The sequence below is a fragment of the Euleptes europaea genome, chromosome 2, assembly GCF_029931775.1.
Source record: "Euleptes europaea isolate rEulEur1 chromosome 2, rEulEur1.hap1, whole genome shotgun sequence".
In the NCBI taxonomy this organism is placed as follows: domain Eukaryota; kingdom Metazoa; phylum Chordata; class Lepidosauria; order Squamata; family Sphaerodactylidae; genus Euleptes; species Euleptes europaea.
In genome coordinates, this window is record NC_079313.1 from 63,378,747 (window position 1) to 63,386,238 (window position 7,492).

The window sequence follows — 7,492 nt, forward strand, 5'->3', positions numbered from 1 at the left end:
GGGAATTTTTCAATCTGAAATGTATTTGATAGGATGATCCCTTGGATGACAGGTACAATTCCTGAAAATTTCATCTAATATAACAGGAAAAAAATATTACAACTGGAAATGCTTTTTTCATTGAAAGGAAAGAAAAAAATAGATACAACAGCAAAATAAACACATCTCATTACAAATAAGGCATGGACAAAACTTCAGAAATGAAAAAACACAGAGAATATGTCTAATATTTGTCTACAAACTATCCCTGCCCACAGGTTTTGAAGTGGATGCAGGCTAATAAGCTGAGGCTTAATCCATACAAGATGGAAGTGCTACAGGTGAGTGGAAGCTCTAACCTCGGATTTAAGGTGACACCCATTCTGGATGGGATTGCACTGCCCTTGAATCAATAGGTCCATAGCCTGGGGGTGCTCTTGGACCCAGGCCTACTGCTGGATAAACAGGTGGCAGCTGTGGCCAGGAGTGCCTTTTACCAGCTTCAATTGGTTAGCCAGCTATGGCGTTTCCTAGGCACGAACCATCTGGCCACGGTGGTACATACCCTGGTTACATTTAGATTAGATTACTGCAATGCAGTCTACAGGGGGCTACCCTTAAAAAAATGTTCAGAATTTCAGTTGGTACAGAATGCTGTAGCCAGGATGTTGACTGGGGTGGGTCATAGGGACCATATCACTTCAATCTTGGCTCATCTACACTGGCTTCCAGTTTGTTTCCAGGCACAATTCAAGGTGCTGGACCTAACATTTAAATCCCTGTTAGGTTTGGGATCAACATACCTGAAGAACAACCTACTTCATTATGAACCTACCCAATCACTGCAATCATCTTTGGAGCACCTGCTTCGGGTGCCCCCACCTTCTGAAATTAGGCGAGTGGCAACCCAGAAGAGGGCCTTGTCAGTAGTGGCACAAAAGCTCTCACTCTACCCAGGGAGATTCATCTGTCCCCTTCTGTAGCCAGTTTCTGCCAACAGGTGAAGACTTTTTTGTTCTGTTTGGCATTCCCTCCTTCCTCCCCAATATTTTAACTGTTGTACTTATTTTAAGCTCTGTCTTTAACTTGATGCACTTGTGAAGGGAATTACTTTTAAGATGAGACTTTAATTTGTACATTTAATTTGTTAGCCACCTTGCTGGCCCAATAAGGGCAGAAAAGTGACGTAAAAATATTGTTAATAAATAACAAATAATAACGTATGTTGACCCTATGGAAACTGAGGTACATTCCTAATACAAAATAAAATGTAACTGTTTATACAAACTATGTAAGTGATATCCTTTTTGGTACCAAATCCTGGGAGTGAAATTGCACAAAGTTGGAATTTTGTGGGGTTCCTTTTCAGAAAGCTCTTTGAAGAAACACAGCAAATACCCCAAATACCTACTTAGGTATTTAATACCTAGGGTGAACACTAAGGGGATGTCTTCACTACTCATTAAGAAAGATTTCACATGAAAGTTCTGAAGAAGGTTTTTAAGCGGAGGCAATGCTGATTCTGTGAACTTAGGCAGATCATGAGCGGGAGGGCAGGAAGGGTTCAGTCAGTGCTTGGCTCTCATGGGCCCTTCTGACATGCCCAGGGTAATGCCGGTTGCCACTTTGGGGTTAGGAAGCAATTTTCCTCCAAGCTAGACTGGCCAGGGATCCTCGAGGGGTTTTTTGGCCATCTTCCAAGCTTGGAGTAGGAGTCACTAGGGGTGTAGAGGGGAGGTAGTCGTGAATTTCCTGCATTGTGCAGGGGGTTGGACTAGATTACCCTGGTGGTCCCTTCCAACTCTATGATTCTAGGAATTTTGTTTAAATAATTTAAAATGTGAATTTCCCAAATTATATTGATCAGTGTGCTCATCTGAACTACACACATTTCTCTATTGCTTTCTATTCCAGATTAGTGATCACATAGTCACATAAGTAACATGAGATGTTGAAAGGCAATTTAAGCCACATATTTAAAAGTAGCCTATAAGCATATGACATCAGAACATAAAAGACTGCATACAAAGCAGCCAATATGAAGGAACACAGTCCTGCTTCCAGGGCTAGAAACGAATCCCCAGGAGTAGAAGTGAAAGCGCCATGCAAAGAGTGTTTTAAGGGCTAGTTTGAAATTACTTTGAGGAATGGGTTTCTCCATTACCCTCAGTCCCAGTAAAATGAGTGCATAAATTACAAGCGGAGCAAGAAGCATGCCTGCCTTCTACCTTTATGATGGAACTTTTGCTACTCTTTTAGAAGGTTCAAGACTATGCAAGGTCCCATGCCCACATCTTTCCATGACTAAGTATCTGTCTGAAGAGGGTGTTCTGGTCTCCTGCTTTTCTTATACCCTCAGATAAGAGCTCTTTCTGGTACGCTGACTAGCTACCAGTCCTTCTCCCCAAGCACACACATTTACTTTGGTCAAATACTCCTTCTTGCCACACCCCAGGCATGTTTAGACCAGGTCTAGATTTTTTTATATATATATAATTCTTTTTTATTTTTCAAAATATTATACTGTAAAGGAATACTTTTCAACAACATATACATTTTATGAATAGGTAGCATAAGAAGAAATTTAACAATATTGTCGAAAAGCTCTTTCATCATTAAGAAAATATAATATAATAAAAAGACTTCCCCTTCATCTTCCTTCATCTTGCTATAAATTTATACACTCTTTTGTATTTAAAATTCTAATCCTACTAGGATGTTCCAAACTGTAATTTCAATTCTGTTTTCTATCACTATAATAGATATAACAGTTACATATTATCTTTTAACTTAAAATAATAGTAGAAAGGTTATTTTCAAAAATAATCATTAAAGTAAAAGGATTAGATCAATAATAACTAAAGTTTGTTGGTTATTATTAAATTCCATAGTAAGCTCTCTGAGTCTCTCTTTCACCCATAGGTTGTACGATGTCTTTTGGGTTTGTTCTTTCCATGGATTTTTTCCACCACTTCTAGAGTTTCTTATATCTGTTCCTTTTTGTCCAAGTTTCAAAGATGGAGCTTCTTTCCCTTCTTCTTGTTCTTGCTTCTGCTCTGGAATAGTATTGATTAGATCTTGTTCATAACATTTCAGGAATTTTTCAGTGTCTTCCAGTGAAATGATGGTAATTCTGACCCCTTTGTAGGTAAGAATAAGTCCCTGTGGAAATATCCAGGAAAATCTTATTCCAGTCCTCTTAAGTATCACAGTGAACTCTTTGTACATGTTTTTCTTCATCATGAAATGTTGAGGGATATCCTTGAGTATTATCAATGGGTTCCCCTTCATTGAAAAAGGATTGTCGTAAAAGATTTGCATGATGACCAGGTCTAGAATTTTGAGGTACAGTAGTCTTACCCAGGATCCACAAAAATTTAAATCAACTGCAGCCCTAAGGACACATTCATGATAAGCTCCCATGAAATCAGAGATTTCTTCCAAGTAAAGCAATTTTGAACTAAATATTCACCATCAGTGTACTGCTACTTTTCATGTCACCTTTTCTCCTAATCCTAAAGACAGTTTTTTAAAATATGGAGTCGTGGAGGTACAAGTGTTTTTCAAAGGGTAAAGTGGGGCATGTGGCTTTTTGTATCGTGGAACGCACATGCATACTAAGTAATTGTCTAGAGTAAAGAATAAAGTAGCAAAACATAACTGATTGAACCTCAGAATTCAGCTCATCTTTAAAGTAACTGCTTTTTGAAAAGTATATTCTATAAAAAAAAAATATTTCAGGCAGCCAGGTCTTCCACCTCTGTAGCTATTATCGTTTTGTATAATGGCTTTTGCCCAGGGGTACAATGATTTCTTTAAAAATATTCCTGAACACAGAGGGCTACAATTCTCTCTCATTTTATCTGTGTTCAAAAGTCCAAAGACCAACATATATGCATAGAGACACTGTCCTTCAGTGTTACTACTCTGAAGATGCCTGCCACAGTTGCTGGCGAAACGTCAGGAAAGAAAATTCCAAGACCACGGTTACACAGCCCGGATAACCTACAAGAACCAATGAACTCTGACCGTGAAAGCCTTCAGCTAAAAATGTGCGTAACATTCTATTGAAAGAATTGTGTTTGATATCAGATGACAAGCTCCATCTGTTGTGCATTATCTTAAATGCCTGCTTTACATATAGAGATGATGACAATCATGCAATCATGACAACACATTTCTAAACTCAACCAAGTTTCCCTTTTTATAAATAGTATATGGATACAAAGTTGATTGGAAAATAACTAAACAGTACTACATTTAAAGAAATTTTATTGTAGCAGACACAAAATGTATATGCAAATAGGAGACTGGCAAATTTAAAAACATTTTCTAAACAGCAATGAATCTCCTACAAAGGATATATCATTAGTAACATTAGCAAAAATAAGTGCCATTACAAATAAGAGTATGAATATGATTCCTGCGTTGCTCCATCTTATGTCAATGTTTTTATGAACACACTTAATCAAGTCATCCTTTAAAGAATCCACCTACAAACCACTCATCAACTGGCAATGTACTGGTAATATCTTTGTAATCTAGATCGGCACAAAAGAAAGTCAGGAATGATTCAACAACTATATCACTTTGAGATTAAAGAAAGCTACCCCCGGTAGCCATTTCACAGTAACTTGAAAAAGACAGCATATTGTTCCCTCATCGTCCCCAAGCCTACGCAAATTGCTTGTGAGAGCTGGATTAAAACCACCAGTCCCCAAACCCTGTACTGCATGATTCTAAATCCAGTAGTTGAATCACTTGTATTAATCTTTTTAAAAAGTCATTCTTCACAGACTGGCAAGAGGTATTACACCAAACAAAGGATCACCTCCAAGCCTAGCACTGCAATATATGTGAAAACCCTGGGCATCACACAGCACCTACTAGAAAAACTGGATGCCTTCATATCCTATTCCCAATACTTCAAACAAACAAACAAGAGAGTTTGAACAACTTTTTGCAAAGCTTTTTAATTTAGAGGACCACAGTATTTTAGATTTGGAAACATTTCAAACAGAATCACTATCCAATGCTGGCACATTAGAAACAAGCAGACTGAACAATATAGAGTGAACATTAACACTAAATGGCCTTAACCCAGAAGATGATATGTAATATTTTATTACCTACGATTGTCGTTGTTTAAAACCTTTGTTTTTTTTCTCTTGAGAGCCAGCGTGGTATAGTGGGGAACAGTGGTGGACTCTAATCTGGAGAACCGGGTTTGAGTCACCACTTCTCCACATGTGCGGCGGACTCTAATCTGGTGAACTGGGTTTGTTTCCCCACTCCTACACATGAAGCCAGCTGGGTGATCTTGGGCTAGTCACTGTTCTCTTAGAGCTCTCTCAGCCTTACTTACCTCACAAGGTGTCTGTTGTGGGGAGAGGAAGGGAAGAAGATTGTAAGCTGGTTTGATTCTCTTTAAAAGGTAGAGAAAATTGGCATATATAAACCAACTCTTCTTCTTCCACATAGTATCACTCAGGCATTTTTTGAGTGAATGCAGGCTAATAAACTGAATTTTAATCCTGACAAGATGGAAGTGCTACTGGTGGGTGGAAGGTCTGACCTGGGATTTAAAGTGTCACCCATTCTGGATGGGGTTGCGCTCCCCTTGAAGGACCAGGTCCATTGTCTAGGGGTGTTCTTGGACCCAGGCCTACTGCTGGATAAGCAGGTGTCAGCTGTGGCCAAGAGTGCCTTTTACCAGCTTCTTCTTCTGCTTATTTTGCTGCCACAGAATGAACAAGCATGGCTATTCTTTAAAAACTAGCAAACGTAAATTATCTAGTAACCAAACAGGAGAAAGATAAAGTACGCAATACAGCAAAGGAAAAAGTCTCTGTCCAAATTAGTCCAAATTAAAAACATGAGTATATGCTTAAAGCGAGTTATCTAATCCATAAGGGAGGTAAGAGTCCCCAAGCCTTCCAGCAATGACAGCATCTCTACCTAGTTTTTTTTTTATAGAGGCAACTTTACGAGTCAACTGGATAGTTTTTGAACTGGCACATACAAAGAGAAGACAGTGTACCACACACTCCTATAATGATATTTAAAATAACAAGCAGAATTAGCAGCTTCAGTGTTGCTACAGCTAGATCTGACAAGAAACTAAAATCTATATGTCATATCATTATATTACAATGACTGGACAGCAACAGACCAGAAAAAGTAGTAAACTAAAGGGGGGGGGAGCAATTAAATTGAATACAACCAATTGAATACAACCAAAATAAATTTAAATGATTTTTCAAATAAAAAGAAAAAGCAGTTTGTTAACACACATATTTTCCTACATTAAAGAGAATAGCTTATATCAATGTGGAACTAAAACTCAAAGTGAATGGTTTTCCAGATGTCTCATACAGTATTATGTATTTTAATGTGTGTGTTTTTGTCAAAATGATCAGTTGCTGGCTAAAAATTAAACCGAACTCATTCATATATCTTAACATGCAAGAATATATATGGTTTTCTTAGTACATTCAATCAAGACCACGTGCAAAAATGGACGACAATTATAATCCTGTGCACTAATTGGGGTGAACGTCCTATTAAACTCAGTGGGATTGCAGTACCTGAGATTTATAAGCAGGGCCATCCATAAACTCTCTCCAGCCAACACTCTCTCTGCCCCTGTGCCCCCACGCAAAGCAGGGCAAAGCCCAGAGAACCACGGAAATAAGGGCAGCACAACCGCGAACAGGACAAAGTCAAGAGCGTTCATCTTAACTTTTCAAAGGAGTTCGTTCAACTCTCGAGCTCTCTCCCGTTTACCCGGGGTTTGTTCCTGCGCCCGCACGTGCAACCGGAAGGCTTTTTCTGCCCTAGCATCCTTTCTGCGGTCCTGCCAACCAGCACCGACGGCGCGCTTCGCCTCCCCCGTCCCCGACCTCACAGCGCAGCCAACGGACAGGCTGAATCTCCCCCTCCCGCTGAAGAAAAGTCCGGCGGGGCACCTTTCGCCGCCCCGAAGCGCGCGGACGTGGTTCTTTCTCCTCGGCGGTTCGGTTTTGAAAAGCCAGAGGAGCTGCAGCCGCCAACCGCCAACCAGGCAACCCAGGCGGGGAGATGCAACACAGACCAGTACACCTAGGCGGGGGGCGGCTGCGCTGTCTTCGGGGTTCGGTGAACCCAACCGCCACCTTTTTTTAAATTATTATTATTATTTTACCTGCGTCGCCCCCATCCCAGCCCGATTGGTTCCGTCCGCGGCGCGAAGCGTGCGCTCTCCGCTCCCCCCCCCCCCAACACCTCCCCGGTTACTACATTTCCCTCCCAAAGGCGGCATAAACAGGAAGCCCGCCAGAAAACGGAAAGGCCGGGTCCTCTCGGCTCCATGAAGGGCGAGGTGAGGAGGCTGAAATGTTCCGCCTCGTTCGAGCGTTGTTGTTATCCGCCCCCCCCCCCCAATTCTCTCCGCGAAGGGATCTCCTACCTTCCCCGGTGGGCTCCGCCGAGCGTCCCTCACGAAGGGTGGGGGGAGGGACGCGCTTTCCGTGCC